A 21,083-nucleotide genomic window follows, 5' to 3' on the forward strand; every position below is an offset into this window, starting at 1 on the left:
ATTTCTTCACATGTGAAACAGGAATATTTGTATCTATTCCATAGCCTTGTTAAGATTACATAAGATAGTGCTAGTTAAGCACTGGCCCAGTGCCTGACACAGGGGATTTCAAAAAATATTAGCTATTACTTTCATGTTGCTTTTGTCACTTTTAGTAGTAGTAGCAGCAGTTTTATAAAATCAAGGTAACTAAAAGAATAGTTTCTCAGTGACTATTATTCTCCTATCTATCTTAGAGGACACATATCGAGAAGATCTTTTCCAAACTTTCATTGTATCAAGAATAGAGGGACTTCCCTGGTGGCACAGTGGTTAAGAATCCACCTGCCAATTCAGGGGACACGGGTTCGATCCCTGGTCCGGGAAGCTCCCACATGCTGCGGAGCAACTAAGCCCGTGTGCCACAACTACTGAGCCTGCGCTCTAGAACCCATGAGCCACAACTACTGAGCCCGCATGCCATAACTATTGAAACCCGCATGCCTAGAGCCCATGCTCCGCAACAAGAGAAGCCACTGCAATGAGAAGCCTGAGCACCACAACGAAGAGTAGCTCCCACTCACCACAACTAGAGAAAGCCTGTGCGCAGCAACGAAGACACAACGAAGCCAAAAATAAATAAATAAACAAATTTAAAAAAATAAAATAAAAAGCGTTTTTTTAAAAAAAAGAATAGAAACATTTCTGTGACATTTACCAAGTGCCCAGAAGTGATCTAACCGCTATACAAGTATTAATTCATTTAATCAGCATAATAATGAGATAGCAATGATGATCATTATACTGTGTCACATCGTACTAACAGGGAAGCTTCTCTACTAACCACTGAATGGGAGGAAAAGCAATTTCCAGAAAATTAGTGCTGACAGGATAATCCCTTAAATACACTCTCTCCCTCTCTCTCTCATATTGGAAAATAGATCCAGATTATACTACAACTCTCCAACTTTCCTTCTAGTAATATGTCATGTACATCTTTCTATGGTATTACCCATAGAGCCACCTCATCATTTTTTAAGTTTATTGAGTTTCAGTTCTGCAAGATGAAGAGTCTTGGCACGGATGGCGGTGGTGGTTGCACAGCAACACGCGTGTTCTTAATCCCACTGAACTGTACACTTTAAAATGGTTAAGTAGTAAATTCTGTGTTATGTGTATTTTACCTCAATAAAACACTGGAGAAAAAGAAAGTCTATAGAATGCCAAGGCTGTACTAGATTTTGAATGATATATAGATTACTTCAAAATCTTTACTTTTATAAGCAGTGCTTCAATAAATATCACAATAATTTTCTTCAAACACTGATTTTCTGTAGAGTATGATAAGAAAATAACAACTATCATTTATTGAGTGTTTACTGTGTGCCAGGCACTACACTTTACACAGATAATCTCGTTTGAACCTCACAATAACCCTATAAAGTTGATACTCCTTGCTTACTCTTTCCAGATGATGCAGGATGTTCCTTGCACAGGAACACCTGTTTGAAGTGGCAAGTTGGGGCTGACATCCAGTTTGAACATCTTTTACCAGCAGTGGCTCTGAAGTTCCCTGCCCTGAGGTTTCCCCTAACTTGTATGATACAGAACCAGGGTTGAATTCAGGAAGTCTCACATGAGAACACACTGAATCACTACACAAATGCCTCCTGTAGAACTAAATTCCCAGGAGTGCAATTGCTATGTCAGGGGGTAGACACGTTGAAGATGTTTCTTCCAAAAAGAGTTTCACTTTTTACTCTCCACCAATGGTTTTTGAGAGTGTCTGTTTCCTCACGCCCTAGGTAATCTGGATATCACAATTCCTTTTTTTATTTGTTAGGTGTTTATTATCATAGTGCAAAAAGTTGCCAGACACTGCTATATTTTTTTCCTGGAAAAAGTCATTGTGGTTCTTTTATCCAATCTATGGTAATTGACACTTTTCTGTTATTTGACTTTTTGTCAAAAGTAGATGTTTTAAAATCTTGGAAAATTGATGTTGTGATGGCATTGATTTTGCTGCCTGAGCAACTTGACTTGACACACACTGACACACTTGATAAAGGGATTTGGTTACACAAAGTCGTAGACTTCTTTTGGATGACATTTTGAAATTTTTGAGAGCAGACAGAGATACTAAAATGCCTTATTGTATTTTTAAAGGCCGTTTCTTCCATTGCAAGGCCATTTCCCTTGGTATGAACAAAATCAATTTTATTAGAATATTTGCCAACCATAAGCTGTATTTATAGACAGCATATGTGCTTTATATTAAGCTACTTCAAAGCCAGTGTTAATAGAATCATCAAGGCCCTCCAGTCCAGGCGTACTTGTAAATTGCTAGTGTGTCCTTTTATCTTTTAAGATCTTCTGATGTGGAGAGTGGATAAAGGTTTGGAACAATTTTTAAAGACTCACGTAAAACTTCATCCATGCAAAAGCATTTTACTCCAATGCTTTTTCTATTAGATGAGTGCAAACTTTACCTCTCATTTTAATCTAGTCCATGCATTCACATTTTAAATTCTGTTTACCATATTTTCATGCCCAATAAACGTGTTGCCTCAAATAAAGAATTAGATCTCACTCTCGGTTCAACAGAATGACTCGGAAGAGTCTCTGATAACACACATATTCAGTTTGCCATTTCTTTAAAATAGGTATCATCATGGCAACCAAAATTTTAAAATTCAATAGTAAAAGCAGATTGTATGAAATCTCTCCATGTCTAAGATTTTTATTCTTATGAGCCTTCCTTAGAGTCCCCGTAATACATTTGTGTTTCTCTTGAGCCTCAAGCATGAGAGCAGTTGCTTCTTTTCATTTGGATACTGAGTTAAGGTGAGTATTAGGGCTAGATATGTCTAGTAATCATAAATAAGTTTTGCTCACAGTTATGTCAACTCATATGTTCTTTGTGATCTTTTTATATAAGATCAAGCAAATGAAACAGTAGGACATATGAATAGTTCCAACTCAATTCTTATTTGGAACAACATCATTCCTGGCTACAAACAACAATGTGGTTCAGGTTGCATCCTGATTCAGACACAGAGATAATAAGTGATCAGTTAGACCCCAATGACTGCAAGCAGTAGAAACTAATTCTAGCTAACTCATACAGAGAAAAATGGACATCAGTTAGCTGGATGATGAGAAGAGCAATGGGAAGGTGATTAGAAGGCTGATGAGAAGACTAAAGAGTCAAGCTACTTCTAGACTCAGAAGATCTGTGGGTTTAGATTACAATAACTACTCCAAATGAACATGCTTCACCTGATATTTTTCCTGCACCAGCATCATGCTTTTCAAGATTTAAAGTCTTCAAAGAGAGAATCTGATTAAACTTGCTTGGGTTAGGGGGTAAGCAGTAACACACTGAATAAGAGCCCTACCATGACTGTGCATAATAGAGGCAAGATAATTCCTTAAAGTACTAAAAGAAGAAGAGTGAGTGGATGCTAAGCAAACATAAATCAGAAAAAAAGTATATTATGGCAGAAAATGAATCATTCCTAGCAGACTCCATTATTTAGAAACATATTTTTATTTAAAAAATTATACACATTTTATAACAAGTTTTTTTTTAAAGTACTATCTGGATTTAATGTAGAAAGATATATAATAAAACTTACTGAATAAGCATTGTTTTTTAGCCATTTTGGGACATGGCAGAATAAACATTTATTTCATAATTCTGGCCTTGCCACTAACCAGCTGTGTGACTTTGGGTCAATAATATTATTTTTCTGGATAGCCAATGTTTTGCCTACTTAAAATGAATAAATTGGGCAAAGATCTCTCTAAGGTATCAACTATAGCATAAGCATGATCCCTGGATCCCACTTACTTTTTCAACCCTAACCCAAACTGGTAAGGTGAATAGTTTATGGCCATGCTTTCAAGCTTTGGCCATAATGAGCTGGATTAGCTTTTCTTGATTAACTTGTCTCGTTCCAATAAAAAAAGAAGTTCCATAATTATTCTCGGCAAGCATCCAAAAATATGCCTCACTATCAAGTTCCAATTAATAATGTGTGACTTGTTAAAAACAGATTTTGTTCATTTGAAGGTTTTAATAGCACCCAGTTTCAACTTAGTTCTCTTGGGAAAATATTTAGCATGCATTTAGCTAGCTTGACACACACAACTAATTAATTTGTCTAAAGCGAACTATTATATGAATCATAAACAAAGAACTGAGAATTGAAATAGTGCCAGAATTAAAGCTTGAGGTAGTTTATGCTTAATTAGCCTCAGGTTGTTTTTTTGGTTCCTATTTCTATTAAATAAGGTATACAGATTAATATTATATCATTTTTCAGGCAGAAAACTGAAAACTCACATAGAGTAATGGGTGCTTTTATGTATTTTGAGAAATTGAAAGAGCTTTCAGAAACCTGATTTTTAAGAAATATGTCTAAATGACACAGATCAACTGATGATGGACAGGGTGACAAACTAACATGAGCTGCTATGCCTCACTCCCTAGCTCAGTCCTAGAGATGCACAGAAGCGGGAGGGAGGTTGATGGATCTAAGTAGAATATTTACGTTACACACTTATTAAATGTTTAATACTTTCCATTTCTTGGTAGGAGTATTCATTTACTGTAAAAAATCTTGGGAAACAGAGTTGGTTATATTCTAGTGTAAGGGGGAAACAGTCCTCCAAAGTAGAAGAGAGCCAGGTGAAATGAGAGGGAGAGAGGTACAAAGACAAATCTTTAGTTGTGATGTCTCCCTGCTCCCTGTCTTCCACTGGTATTGCTTTGGAAAACCATTGTCCAGCCAGTAATTAATGCAAGATAGAAAAACAGCAGTGCTGTTTTAGCTTGGGCGTGGGATCGTATTATAATATCATCGAGCTGAGATGGGGTATAGATAACAAGAAATGTAAGTAGATTGGTTGGCCATTGCCATTTATTACTTCTTATCCCCACCTCTTTTTATGAAACTGAAGGTGAGAAAATTATATCCCAGTAAGATAATATTGGTGGAGGTAAATTTGCCTGGTAAATAAATTTGCCTGGTGTGGAACAGTTTGTAAAGACTCTCTACCTTGAGACACTTCTATTCCCAAGTACTAAATTTATGGGTGGCTGCTAAGTAGGGCCTGGGCTACTTTAGCTACTTCTCCCCACACTCATCATCAGCCTCGTGGTTGATATGTCCAGGGGAAAGGTGACTGGAGGGAAGCATAGCAATTTATGTGAGGAAGACAATTGCTTCAGAAGACAGATATTTAACTTCTTGTATGAGAAGAAGCAGAATTTCTCGACCAGATGAAAAAAGGATTTTAAAAAAAGAAAAGAAATTATCTTCAAAAGATAAAAAAAAAAATTGGTATAATAGGAGTAAGTGGTTATAAAAAAGAATTAATTCAAAATACTGGGTATGAAATGTATAATAATTTGAACAGACAACTTAATGAATGGATGAAGAGCAGAAAGAAAACAACCAAAGCATGAATTAGTAAATTGAAAGATCAGATTTAGAAACTCTTTTCATATATCTTAGGAAAAGATCAGTAAGGGATAGAAAGAAGGAAAATTAAGAGTTAAGACATGTGAAGGCTAGAGGAATTCTCAGTAGATGTATAATGGATTTTCCATAAGACAGAGAAAAATAAACAATGAATAAACAGAAGGAAATACTTGAAGAAATAAATTACCCAAATTTCTCAGATAAAAAAAGAAAAGAAACTGTCATTTTAAAGGAACACATAGAATGCCAAACAAAAAATAATGAATAGAACAAAGTAAAACTAACCAAAAAAAAAAAAAAACCCTTAGAAACAATACACTGAATCTCAAGAATATCAATAAAAGACAGGGGAAAGGGAGGCTCTAAAAACTTATAGAGAAAGAAATAGATTACTTCCATAGGTACAAAATTTGGATTGGTGTCAGACTTCTCAAAAACTTTAAAAACAAGGATGAAATAATATTTTCAAAGACAAGAAACTCTAACATAGAATTTTATATTTGTCTAACTCTTTACACAAATGTGAGAGTAATACACAATCATTCCCAGGCATATAAGAAAGACCTCAGAAGTTTCATCAATTTAGTTCACTAATTTTAAAAGGAACCTCAGATGAAGTATTTCATTAAAAACAAGAGCAAGTATTCTGGTAGGATGCGACAAGTTATATGAGGACTAAGGATGAGTAAATAATTTAGTAGAATTTAATATCTTCTTTAAAAAATCTGCCCCCAAAATGTGTATAAATGACAATCCAGAAGTAAAGTCCTATGGCACAAACATGAAGTAAGAGTAGGACATGTTACTAAGCACTTATCTTTTCCATGAAGAAGATATAAATAATAATACATTTAGAAAATTGAAATGAAATATTAAACATAACTGAGTCAAATAAATTAAGCCCACTTTTAAATGATATAAAAATATAATGCAAAACTTTCAAATAAACAAAAAGCATGAACAGAGAAAAAAGAAGTAGAGAATGTGGTAAATATGTAACATGAAATAAGATCGCTAAAACAGCCATAATACAGCTGTAATTGCAATAAATGTAAATAAGTTAAATTTATTGATCAAAATAGCATCTCAGATTGGATGAAAATGATTTGTCACCCTCATAATTTTAGTTTACCAAGAAACAGACTTTTAGACAGTGATTTGTGTGCAAGAGGTTTATTGAGGTGGGTTCTTAAGAACAATAGTTGTAGGGAGTGAGGGAAGGAGGATTGAGCAGAGGAAGAAGTTGTACTGTGACAGAGTTTCAACAAAACACACAACTGATTCCACAGGGAGATCTAAAGCTGGAATGGTCTTTCAGATATGTCCAAAACTGGGGAAAGGAGGTTGGAACTTTACACCAACTCATTGACCAGGTAAATATTTGGTGTGGGCTAACACTAGGAGGTGACATAACCTTGAGTGAAGCAGTTCCCTTTGGCCAAGGGTAACCCCTAGACAAGGACTCATCTGTGAGTCATAGAGGGGTAATAATGCCAGTGACTGAGAGAATGAGTTTCTCAGTCCTGAAACGGAGACGGGTGGTGGGGACAGTTACAGTCCACACCTTGAGTCACTCAACTTCACTTGCTTCATGAAATATATTCACCCATCTATGAACTACTTCTATAAAACTCTAGCTGGTCTCTTCCTGGGAAAACTTCAAGAAAGATTAGTGGGGCAAACTATAGTCCCTGCCCCTGTAGTTAGTGTTGGGACCACAAATGATACTCATCATCTTCCTGTACTACTACTCATGCTAATCACACCTCAATTTCATCTGGTATCTCTGCTAGTCTTGGTGACACTAACATCTATATGAGGTCTGAGCCCCTAGTTCAGGATATGGCCACTACACTTTTCATTTACTACTGAGATTGATTAAGGCAGCACCAAGCAGCCACCATGGATAACTAAGTGTCACATACATTCTTTCTGCCTCCAGGTGTAATAGCAGCCCTACCTTCTCTTGATAATCAGGGTCAAATAGCTCCAACAGGATGGTGTCTCCTTCCCTGGTCTGCTGAGTTTTCAACATGAAGAGCCTGAAGTGACTAGGGGGTAGCCATGGCTTAAAATTTCATAGAAGTGAAAGTGCTTCCATCTGGGATCCAGAACCTCTATATCCATAGTGCTTGGAGTTGCAGGAATGGAAATCAAATATTTCCCAAGTGGATCAGTGAACACAACAATAACTCTTCTAGTTCTATCCCTGGGTTCTTGCACTCTATTTGTTGGGGTCACAGCACCCCGACATATATTGTTGATTTAGAGTATATACTATGACTGGAAGATGAGACCCTGTTCTTTCTGGGTATCAGAAACTGATGCCTCAGTTTGAGTGGTGCAGTATGTGGTAGGACCAGTGGATTCCAGGGTAATGTATCACTGCTGGACCTCCTTTGCTGTGAAAGGAATCCCTTGCACTGAAGTGATACTTTGTGGGATTCCTTGTTGATGGAACAAACTTTATAAACCTTCAGACAGTGATGTTAGCCACCAGTACTTGCCACCAGGTGCTGGTTGGTTTCACTGAGGCATGGCACCAAATCAGAAGCTCAGTTGCTGGAAAAGTAGACATTCTGCAGTGTCAGTACCTAGATCAGACTTAGTGATATATAATCAGAACCATCACTTCTGCATAATTTAGTTTTTTAAGGGAGGCACCAATCTCCACCAATACCCAGATAAAATATTGGTTTGCATTAACTATTTTAGCTAGGTTAATGAGGGGAGTTTTCAGAGTCTTCCTCTTGGCTTTCCCCCACTCTGATAGTTCTTATCCCAAAGACCAAGGAACTAATGTGTCAGTTCTGCTAACTAGCAAGTATATGTATTCTAATTATTTATTTGGTGGCTGGGGAAAGTGACTGCTGGGTGAACCCTTGAGCTCAGTGAATCTACTGGTGAGCTGGACCTAGACCAGAGTTCTTTAGTTGATCTCCATATATCCTCATTCTAACAGGGGCACCATAATCATGTTTCAAGTTCCCAAATATCAGTATCAACTCAGATTTTGTGTCCAACATTTTCAAATATCTGTGCAGTTTGAGTATTCCCCTTTTCCCAGTGTAGTTACTTGCATCAATGATCATAGTTACATTTGGGGAAAGACTGAGGGAATCATTACAATAAATACTTGTAATTACTACAGAGTTCTCCTCCTAAGGACCTGGTATTTCTTTCAGTCATTGGGTTCTTGGTCTAAGGTGTGGCTCAGAGCTAGAAAGTGGCAAGGAGTCATGATTTTACTGGATTGGATATCCTCAGCTTCCTGATCATCCATCCTTGAATTATTTTGATTGTATAGACTGAGTAATAACCCTCTGTGTCGCTGATCCATCTTGCTTCTAGGGTACTGTGTTCTATCAGTATATAACCACCTTCATAGCTTTCTGTAGGTCAGCACCACCCCTGTTTTCTGGCTGCCATTGAGGTCTTTTTGCTTATTTCTATAATTGCAGCCACGTGCCTTCTCATAAATACCACCAGTTGGTCTCTGTTATTTTGAGATCTTATCATGTCCCATTGTTATCAGTCTGTAACAGCATCTTCTACTACCAGATGGCAAGCTTCTCAGTGATGCTGGTGCCCCACTCAATAGTGCATTCCTTAGAACTTTGGAAAACCAAGTGTCTCTGGGCTTTCTCATGGAACATTGTTAGATGGTGGTTTTCCTAGTTGTTCTGGTTATCACTGAGGAGAGCTATAAGCCAAAGGGGACTAGTCGTGGATATAGGTTGAGAAGGAGCCAGGGTTTTTTAGTGGATGAAAACAGCAGAGGTGAAAACAACGATCTAGGTACAGTCCTTTGGAAACAGTAGACTTTATTCTGCTCAATAAATTAGTTCGTCTTCTTTCCTTTACTTAATGTATACACAGCTGACTGTAGCCCAATGATGCTAACAAAAAATTGAAAAAATTAGAAAACACAATACTCAACCTTGGTTCAGAGTTCTTATTAATTCTAAACCCAAATATACCCAATGATTTATTTCTGTGAGTTATTAAAATCCATAAATTTATTCTCTTAGGAAAGAACTTATTGGCCCCATTTTAAACTTCACTAAAAAGTAAGAACCATGGATGCAGAGATGTTTTCCCTATTGTTTACTTAACCTAAAGTCACAAAGACATTTTCCTATATTTTCTTCTAGAGGTTTTATAGTTTTCAGTTTCATTTCTAGGTCTATGATATATTTTGAGTTAACTTTTGTATGTGGTGTGAGGTATAGATCAAATGTCTTTCCTTTTTTCCCCTTATGCATATGGAAATCCAATCATTCCAGTATCATCTACTGAAAAGACAATCCCTTTTTTTCTACTGAATATTCTTCTCTCCTTTGTTAAATGACTATACATATGTGGGTCTATTTCTGGACTCTATTTTTTTCACATTGACTTATTTGCCTATCTTCACATTAACACCATACGCTTTTGAAGTTTTTCATTTTGGGGTGCTTTTACTTTTTTTCTTGCCTTATTGCTCTGGTTAGAACCTCCAGTACGATTTTGAATAGAAGTGGTTGTGAGTGGATATCCTTGCCTTGTTCTTGATCTTAGGAAGTAAGTTCAGTCTTTCACAATGAAGAATAATGTTAGATGTAAATTTATTATAGATCCCCTTTATTAAATTTTTTAAAAAGTGTCTGTTGCTAGTGTGCTGACAGTTTTTTAAGTAAGTAATGGGTGTTGGATTTTGTCAAATGATTTTTCTGTGTCTAGTGAGATGATGATATATTTTCTTCAGTCTGATAATACAGTGAATTGCATTGGTTTGTTTTCAAGTGTTAAACTAACCTCACACTCAAGATAAATCCCAATTTGTCATGATGTATTATTCTCTTAATACATTGTTGGATTCGATTTGCTAACATTTTATTAGGAATTTTTGTATTCTTCTTCATGAGAGATATTAGTCTGTAGTTTTCTTTTCCTATAATAACTTTGCCTGATTTTGATATTAGAACAATACTTTCCCCATAAATGAGTTGGAAAGATTTTCCTCTGCAATTTTCTGGCAGAATATGCATAGATTTGTGTTTTTTCTTTCTTACATGTTTGGTGGACTTAGTGAAGCTACACATTTTTGGAAGTTTTTAACTTGATATTCAATTTCCTCAATAAATATAGGACTATTCAGATTATCTGAGAAGACCCAAATTACTTTTTAATACTGTTTAACTGATAGCCTTGCTTCTGAAGAAAATTGGAAAAAAAAGAGAATTCTCTAGCATTAGTGACTTGTAAAGATTAGAGGAAAAAGAAGGTAAGAAAAATAGAATAAAACCAATTGCAAAAGAAGTTTTTAAAATTCATGTGAATTTTGACAGTGGAAAAAGAACTATGTCAAGGGGTTTTCTTAATCTAAATACATCTAAGTTTGTAAGGTTTGTTCTTATCAGATATCATTAATTTATATATGCCACATAAAGTTTATGGAGATGGCTAGGTCATGATTAGTAATACGTAATATTTCATATTAGTACTGATATAATCAAGATAATGTAAATGTCAAGAAATAAAATTCCTTTATTCATGCATTTATTCACAAACTCACTTATATATTCATTGATTCAGTATCTTAACACATTCATGAACTTATTTATTCCCAAATGTCAATTACTGAAGATCTTTTATGTGCCAGACACTGTTTGAGGCCCTAGAAATTTAGCTGTGAACAATAAAGACCAGCATAAGAAAACAAATAGGAAAACTTCTGATGACTATAAATACTGTAATAAAAATAAAGCCAAATGATGCAAAAGAGAATGATCTAGGGGCTGCTTTAGATTGAGGGATCAGAAGGGTATTAATAAGGAGATGGAATTCAAGCTGACCCCTCAATGACAAAAAGGAACTTGTCACGAACGTATTTACAGGACAAATAAATCATGCAAAGGAAACAACTCATGAATAAAAGAACATGATGGAATGAGCTGGGCCTATCTGAGGATCTCTGAGGCCAGTAAAGCTGGAGGAGACTGAGGGAAATGCAGACAGTGGGAGCTAAAGAGAAGTGGAGAGGATCTACATAAAAGGCACTTTAGGCCAAAGTGTAGTGTACTTTAGTTAGGAGAAATGGGAATTTCATGGACAGCAACAAGCCTAAAAGTGACATATGACTTATACTTTTAAAAGATCGTCCACATAGTTTTGGAAGTGTTAGCCACAGCAATCAGAGAAGAAAAAGAAATAAAAGGAATCCAAATCGGAAAAGAAGAAGTAAAGCTGTCACTGTTTGCAGATGACATGATACTATACATAGAGAATCCTAAAACTGCCACCAGAAAACTACTAGAGCTAATCAATGAATTCGGTAAAGTAGCAGGATACAAAATTAATGCACAGAAATCTCTTGCATTCCTATATACTAATGATGAAAAATCTGAAAGTGAAATTAAGAAAACATTCCCGTTTACCATTGCAACAAAAAGAATAAAATATCTAGGAATAAATCTACCTAAGGAGACAAAAGACCTGTATGCAGAAAATTATAGGACACTGATGAAAGAAATTAAAGATGATACAAATAGATGGAGAGATATACCATGTTCTTGGATTGGAAGAATCAACATTGTGAAAATGACTCTACTACCCAAAGCAATCTACGGATTCAATGCAATCCCTATCAAACTACCACTGGCATTTTTCACAGAACTGGAACAAAAATTTCACAATTTGTATGGAGACACAAAAGACCCCAAATAGCCAAAGCAATCTTGAGAACGAAAAATGGAGCTGGAGGAATCAGGCTCCCTGACTTCAGACTATATTACAAAGCTACAGTAATCAAGACAGTTTGGTACTGGCACAAAAACAGAAATATAGATCAATGGAACAGGATAGAAAGCCCAGAGATAAACCCACGCACATATGGTCACCTTATCTTTGATAAAGGAGGCAAGCATATACAGTGGAGAAAAGACAGCCTCTTCAATAAGTGGTGCTGGGAAAATTGGACAGGTACATGTGAAAGTATGAAATTAGAACACTCCCTGACACCATACACAAAAATAAACTCAAAATGGATTAAAGACCTAAGTGTAAGGCCAGACACTATCAAACTCTTAGAGGAAAACATAGGCAGAACACTCTATGACATACATCACAGCAAGATCCTTTTTGACCCAGCTCCTAGAGAAATGGAAATAAAAACACAAATAAACAAATGGGACCTAATGAAACTTAAAAGCCTTTGCACAGCAAAGGAAACCATAAACAAGACCAAAAGACAACCCTCAGAATGGGAGAAAATATTTGCAAATGAAGCAACTGACAAAGGATTAATCTCCAAGATTTACGAGCAGCTCATGCAGCTCAATAACAAAAAAACAAACAACCCAATCCAAAAATGGGCAGAACACCTAAATACACATTTCTCCAAAGAAGATATACAGATGGCCAACAGACACATGAAAGAATGCTCAACATCATTAATCATTAGAGAAATGCAAATCAGAACTACAGTGAGGTATCATCTCACACCGGTCAGAATGGCCATCATCAAAAAATCTACAAACAATAAATGCTGGAGAGGGTGTGGAGAAAGGGAACCCGCTTGCACTGTTGGTGGGAATGTAAATTGATACAGCCACTATGGAGAACAGTATGGAGGTTCCTTAAAAATCTAAAAATAGAACTACCATACGACCCAGCAATCCCACTACTGGGCATATACCCTGAGAAAACCATAATTCAAAAAGAGTCATGTACCAAAATGTTCATTGCAGCCCTATTTACAATAGCCAGGACATGGAAGCAACCTAAGTGTCCATCATCGGATGAATGGATAAAGATGTGGCACATATATACAATGGAATATTACTCAGCCATAAAAAGAAATGAAATGGAGGTATTTGTAATGAGGTGGATGGAGTTAGAGTCTGTCATACAGAGTGAAGTAAGTCAGAAAGAGAAAAACAAATGCTGTATGCTAACACATATATATGGAACCCAAGGAAAAAAAAAAAAAAAAAGGTCATGAAGAACCTAGTGGCAAGATGGGAATAAAGACACAGACCTACTAAAGAATGGACTTGAGGATATGGGGAGGGGGTGGGGTGAGATGTGACAGGGTGAGAGAGTGTCATGGACATATATACACTACCAAATGTAAAATAGATAGCTAGTGGGAAGCAGCCGCATAGCACAGGGAGATCAGCTCAGTGCTTTGTGACCGCCTGGGGGGGTGGGATGGGGAGGGTGGGAGGGAGGGAGATACAGGAGGGAGGAGATATGGGAACGTGTGTATATGTGTAGCTGATTCACTTTGTTATAAAGCAGACACTAACACACCATTGTGAAGCAATTATACTTCAATAAAGATGTTTAAAAAAAAAAAAAAAAAAAGATTGTCCAGATGCTATGTGGAGAATAGACTGGGGCAAGAGTAGAAATGAGGATATCAGATGAAAAATTATGGTGGCTTGAACCAGGGTGATGGTAACAGATATGGAAATAAGTGAATAGATATGTGTTACACTTTGGACATAGACACGACATGCTGCTGGACTGGATTAAGGAGTTGGAGAATATTTCCCTCCAGCTGACTTGCACATTTTTGGCCTTAGTGGCTGCATGTGGTGTTATCATTTCCTGAGATAGAAGGTACTGAATAAGAAGATTTGAAGGAATGCAAATTAATAGGTTTTTTGGGATATCTTAAGTTTGAGGTATCTAATGGATATTCCAGTGGAAATGTCAAATAGGCATTTGATTATATAAATTCAGAGTTTAGGGTGATGTCACTCACTTACTCATTCACTCATTACACAAAAACTTACCAAGAGACTATTATATGTGAGGTAACTGTGACAGCAATGGGGATGTTAATATAAGGAAGAAGTAACGTCATCTTTTACTTCAAAAAAATTCACCTTCTAGAGAGGGAGACAGGCATATAAACGTATAATTACTATACAGTGGGGTAAGTAATATGATAAAGGAAGGAACAGATCAGCTGATCTGTTAAATATCAGCTGATGGCAAATCATTTCTGCTTGAGGGAATTGGTAAAGGAGCTGCTAAAACTTTGAAGTTGATAGTGTTTTACTTTTAGTGCAGAAATGATGTCAAATTACTAGAGTAAAATTTCTGAAAATAATCTTGTAAATGTGTATGAGATCTTTGAAAGTTAAGCTGAATATCTTCAGAAAGACACCATAGATCTCATACACATTTACAAGAGTATTTTCAGAAATTGTACAGACAAATAGAAGAATCAATGCACCACATGCACTGAAAGTAGAGCATTTCTCATGTATTGTATTTGGTCCAATTAGTTTTATCACCTTTTTTGGATAACCTATTATCCAATGAGTAATTCAATGGGCATCAATTTCCTTTTCATCTTCTTTAATATTGTCTAGGCAAGTGAGAATTTGTCAAGGTATATTTAAAAAATAGCAATAAGTGCCCACATCCTCCAGGCAGTTTCCTGGCAACACATATACACCAAATCTTATTTTCAAATGCTTGCTGCTGCTATCACCTACTCTATTTAATTAAGGACTTTGTGGACTTCTTGTCCTACTTCTGTTTCTGCTTCACACACAGCCTTGAAAGCAGCAAGTAAATTGCTTGAAACCAAAAGTTCAATTCCTTCTTGCATCCTCCTGGAAACTGTGAGTGTGGGGGAAGAGATGGGCGATTAGGTAGATAATTTGCCTCAGTTAGACAGGTTATGTATTCCCAGCAGAGTTAAGAAATAAGAATGCTCTAAATGGAGGAAGCAGTTTTCCTGTCAGTTTTCAGGTCCCTCTTCAGGTGTGTAGTGTAAGGCCTAAAATTAAGTCCCAATATTATGTGCTGTCTTGACATCTGGTGAAACCAGGAGGACCTCAAATAGCCTAACCACAAGCTCCCTTTCCAATTCTGCTTCTGTGAATAAAGTCTCCTGGCCAAGCAACCCTTCGTATCAAGAGGACCAACTGAAGTTTCCAGTTATGCCTGAGAAGTCAGTTTCAGTTCCCTCCCAGTCTATGCGATTATGCAAACAAGCCAATTATATCCTCCCACAGAACCAGGGGTCATCCCACCCTCTTGGTACTACAAAGCCCACCTCCCCTGGCTGTTCACTCTGTTTCTGAGTGCAGCCCCCATGTAGCCCTGCATTGAATGCAGTGTTTTACTCCTCTGGGCTGTGAGTATACGTGACTAATAAACTGCTGTCAAGCTCATCTGTTTGATGTCAGGTGTTGTGCGTTTGGCCATCCCCATAATATTAGGGCAGGGATCTCTTCTTCATGAATGGGGTGACTAGGGAGTGGTTGAAACAGGTTGGTACTAGAATACACACAGCTTTTTGCCCTGGACAGGAACAGAACACTTTAAGAACAGGAGGGGTACACCTTCACCCCAAGAAGTGTGGGTTGATAGCAGCTAATTTCCAATGTAACCAAAAGAAATAACTTGCCTTCTTTGCCAATGTAAATTGTCCTGTTTTCTGAAACTTGATGTTATATATATACAGCTCTGCTTTCTTCCTGCCTCCTTGCCTTTTGATATGATCCTCTACCTGCACCAGTCTCTTAATTCTCAGTTTGGCATAGATTAGTCCCTTTTCTAATTAAACTTTCTTTTCTGGGGGCCTTTCCAAGATACACAGCCTTCTCACACTGTGCTACAATGGGTGTTCAGAAGCAGGCGTTCTGTGAAAACAAATCCTTTCCATCCTCTCTTGGCCCTTGACTTCTACAATTATGATCCTTCAGGTTTTGATTGGAGTCTATTCTTTGCTCGTCAACTCCTGCCAAGTTCAGTAGTTAGGATGCTTGCATGTGGTCTCATTATTTTGTTTGGAGTATTATCCAGTTTTAGATCACCAGGCAATGTTCCTTCCAAAAATGTAAAAACTCCACCACAAACGATAGCTATTAGGGTTTCTTTCCTGCTCCTTGGATTAGCACTGTGAATTAAAGTTGACTAACATCTATTACCCACATGGGTATGTCTGCGAACATCTGACGCAGTAAGTTGTGACCCATTTGCAGTCGCCTTCAGTCTCCAAGCACACACAGTTTTCAGGAATAACTGTTGATGGTATCAGCTTTGTAGCTATTTTCATATACATAGGTAGCCACTCTGTAGTCACACATGTGCACATACATACACACTCATGCATACTCCATTTTCATACATACAATAGATTACTTGTTTGTTCCCCATTCTCTCTCCTCTGCTGCAAAAATATTCCATTTCCATTTGATCCTAATGGAAAATGTTCTCCAGAGTGAAAGGGGTCACTTGGTTATCTAATAAACTGGAGCTGCAGTGATAACACATTCAGAGTTGTCAAGGAGGAGGAGATTGATTTCTGCAAATGGAATCAGATGGCAACCAAAAGTGATAGCTTCAAAACTATCTCCCCCTTCTGTTTGACATCGATCTTTTCTACATGTGCCAGCTCATTATCTGGTGGGCAAAGGGGAATTGCGACTTGACGTCATCCATGGCAGTTTTACAACGGAGAGTGGAAGGGCAGACTGTCTGGTACTGATTGACAGAGGTTTTTAGCCCACAAATGATGGCATGATATACTTATCTGGGAAGAAAAGTATTTATTTGTGGATCAAAGTTGCATTTAAATAGCTGGAGATCATGTTGTAAATGGTGAGAAAACCTACAATATGCAATTTCAGTCTACGCTAGTATTTTAAAAAATAGGCTTGTATTAATATGGCATTTCTCAGCTCATACTTTGGTCTGCTCTGCAAACTGAAGACAATTTAATTCTAGTTTGAGTCTTTGGAGCACTTTGGTGTATTTCCAAGGGCAGATTAAAGACAATTCATGGGCTGTGGAATGCATCACAGTTACCCAAGTTAGGACCTGGTAATTGATACAAATGAGTGAATGCATTTACTATAGAAGGGTTCTGATATCAAGCAGAGCTAATGAAATTGTTTTAAATGGATTCTTTACCTTCTTTACCTTAAAAAAGAGTGTCTGTAACCCCATCAATTTACATTGAAAGGTCCTTTTGGCCTTCCAGGGAGATGTGTATATGCATTTATTTTTGATAATCAGTATATACATTTATTTTTGAGTTGTTGCTGCCCTCTATTACACGTGTGTCTGTCACAGTGTGTTCTCAGTGTCTGGGAATTGTGCATCACATACTTTTTGCATTAACACTGGAGATAATACAGCTTTAATGGAACTGGAATCCTGTGCCACATGGAACAAACAACTCCCTGCTTCTAGGCAGAGTGCACTAATAGTACATCAAAATACACTGCAGCATAGGCATTGAGTCCACATATTCAGTTTTTTTTTTCTCCTGGTCCCACACATTTTATTTTATTTATTTATTTGTTAACATCTTTATTGGAGTATAATTGCTTTACAATGGTGTGTTAGTTTCTGCTTTATAACAAAGTGAATCAGCTATATGTATACATATATCCCCGTATCCCCTCCCTCTTGCATCTCCCTCCCACCCTCCCTATCCCACCCCTCTAGGTGGTCACAAAGCACCGAGCTGATCTCCCTGTGCTATGCAGCTGCTTCCCACTAGCTATCTATTTTACATCTGGTAGTGTATATATGTCCATGCCACTTTCTTACTTCGTCCCAGCTTCCCCTTCCCCTTCCCCATGTCCTTAAGTGCATTCTCTATGCCTGTGCTTTTATTCCTGTCCTGCCTCTAGGTTCTTCAGAACCATTTTTTTTTTTATATTCCATATATATGTGTTAGCATACAGCATTTGTTTTTCTCTTTCTGACTTACTTCACTCTGTATGACAGACTCTAGGTCCATCCACCTTACTACAAATAACTCAATTTCGTTTCTTTTTATGGCTGAGTAATATTCCATTGTATATGTGTGCCACATCTTCTTTATCCATTCATCTGTCGATGGACACTTAGGTTGTTTCCATGTCCTGGCTATTGTAAATAGTGCTGCAATGAACATTGTGGTACATGTCTCTTTTTGAATTATGGTTTTCTCAGGGTATATGCCCAGTAGTGGGATTGCTGGGTCGTATGCTAGTTCTATTTTTAGTTTTTTAAGGAACCTTCATACTGTTCTCCATAGTGGCTGTATCAATTTATATTCCCACCAACAGTGCAAGAGGGTTCCCTTTTCTCCACACCTTCTCCAGCATTTATCATTTGCAGATTTTTTGATGATGGCCATTCTCACTGGTGTGAGGTGATACCTCATTGGAAATAAACACAGAGTAATTCTCTTGTCATCTTGATGTAAATTTTACTTACCTTTTAAATCATAGCTCACATCCTCCCTTCAGTTCTCAGCCATTCTCTGACTTCTATGCTCCACTTCCATGATCCTTACTCTCAACAGATAACTTCGTCCCTATGGTATGAAAAAGATAAAGGCCATCCATAATTAGTAGAAATCCTCACAAATTATCTCCTCTCTCTCTCTCAACAAAAACTTCTTGAAGAGGGGTTCATATCAATTCCACTTCCTCATTCTCTGCTTGTTCTTAACCTATAGCAATTCAGCTTTTAGCCACACTGTTCTATTAAAATAGGCTCCCAATAAAATCAAGGAGGACTTTCTAACTGGTAAATGAAATCACTGTATTCCTGCCTCTCTCCACACGATCTCTGTGACATTTGGCGTTTCAGTTCTATCTTCCTTTCCCTTCCTCTTTTTCTTCCTCCTCATCCAAAATCCCATTTTCCCTTGCTTTAACTTTTTAAAATGCAGATTGTTCCATTTCTGATTGCCCCAGGGACTCCTTTGCCTATGCTTGTTTGGAGTAGAGGTGAGGGAGGCTTATGCTTGGTTGTAGGTATTCTCAGAATCACATGGCACCTGGGGCTGGAGGGCTCACCCCCACCCCCTTAACACTGATTGGCTCCTCTGCTTTGCTTTCTGTCATGCCTGGTATGCCCTCTGTGACCATTTCAACTCCAATTTTGTAGCCAGGCTTGGGGATAGAAAGTGCTTATGTCATTACTTGGTATACAGTAAGTGCTTAATTAAAGCCAGATAATTATGGATGGATTTAAGTGATTTAATATAAATATTTTAATATTTTTTATAATTTGCATTTGCCATTAACTCTCAATAATGCTTCCTCCTCTTTAAAATAATTTAATTTATAAACAAATTAAAATTATCCATGAATTCACTTCTTTCTTCATTCCTCTATATTAATCATTTCTTTTATTAAACTTGGGTCAATAGTTCTTTATATATATCATCAGAGTTCCAGTAAAGCCTTTTGATAATTTCCTCTATAATTAAAAAAAATATGTTTCACAGAGCAGGAATCGTAAAAGAATTTTAAGGTAAAGTTAAAGGTATTTCTGAAATAAAATGGAAGTCATACATTTGCTTTGGATGAGCATTTAGTTGGACTAAAATTAGCAATTAACAATAGAAATCACCATGCAAAGCATTTTGGGCTTTAGTTTTTATCTTAAAGTTAGGATCTACCACCAAAGCCTTTGAAAAGACTGCTAATAGGCCAAACGATGTGTCATAACCTCTGGCTGGTGTAAAGAGGTGATGAACATGAAAAAAAAAATAGAGAAATGGGGCAGTGAGGTTTAGTAGAAAGATACAGAGGACCTAGATTCAAGTTATAACTCCAGCACTCATAGCTCCGTGATAACTCAAACTCTCTAAATGGGACCCTCCACGTTGGGAAGAATTCCACCTACCTGTCTTCTAGTGCTGGAAATTTCTTCATGCATGGTAACTGCTATATACAATGTAAAGGATTATTTAGACTATCTTGCACCCAATAAATGTGTATTATCAGTTGGCTAAATTGAATTGTCTTTTTCCTAAAAGACAGTACTTTCATGGACCAGGCAGATCAATCCCATGCTGCCTGAGGCAAATCATTTTTATAATAGTAACTGTTACTTCTACATCCCCAAATTTTACTTTGTTCATCTATAAAATGGGACCATTAATAACACTTGTTTCATGGGAGAGTTGTAAGGATTCATTGAGATGATACACGTAACTGGTTGGCAAATAGTGAGCACTCGCCATCTCTGCCTACCTTTCTAGTCTTATTTTTAATAATCGTTTCTCATGTACCTTAAGAACTCTTCATATTGCCCTGTGTTCATGTTCTGAAATGCCATCTTCTCTCACCTCTGCTAGGAACATTGTTCTTCCATCCTCCTTCCTGCCCACATTCTTCCCATAAAAAAAATGTACCTCTGTAAAGACAATTCACTTCTCCTTCTGGTGCTTGTCACTTCTGACCACCAGGCACGTTTTGAATCAACCTCTAGAATAATAACCTCCATTCCAAAACAACACCTCACTGTGTGAGCAGTATTTTCACTATGGCTTTAAAAATGATAGGCAAGGTAGAACATCAGGCAACATCTGCCACTACTTCCTCCCCGAGCCCGTACCGTTCTAGGACATTTTTTTATAATGCTAATATTTGAAAAATACATAGAAAAGTGCTGTTAGAAAAGAGTGATATTTTAAAATCATGGCTAGACGTACACTACTACAAAAATCCTAGGAAAGCAAAACTCCAGAAAAACGGAAGTCTGTTACTATGTGAAGCATTCAACTCTAAATTACTTTTTTATTTTTACCATATTAATCATTTTTAAAGTGTACAGTTCAACAGTGTTGAGTACATCCGTACTGCTGTGCAACCA

This window comes from Balaenoptera physalus (assembly GCF_965194825.1).
Source record: "Balaenoptera physalus genome assembly, chromosome: 13".
NCBI classification, from domain to species: Eukaryota; Metazoa; Chordata; class Mammalia; order Artiodactyla; family Balaenopteridae; genus Balaenoptera; species Balaenoptera physalus.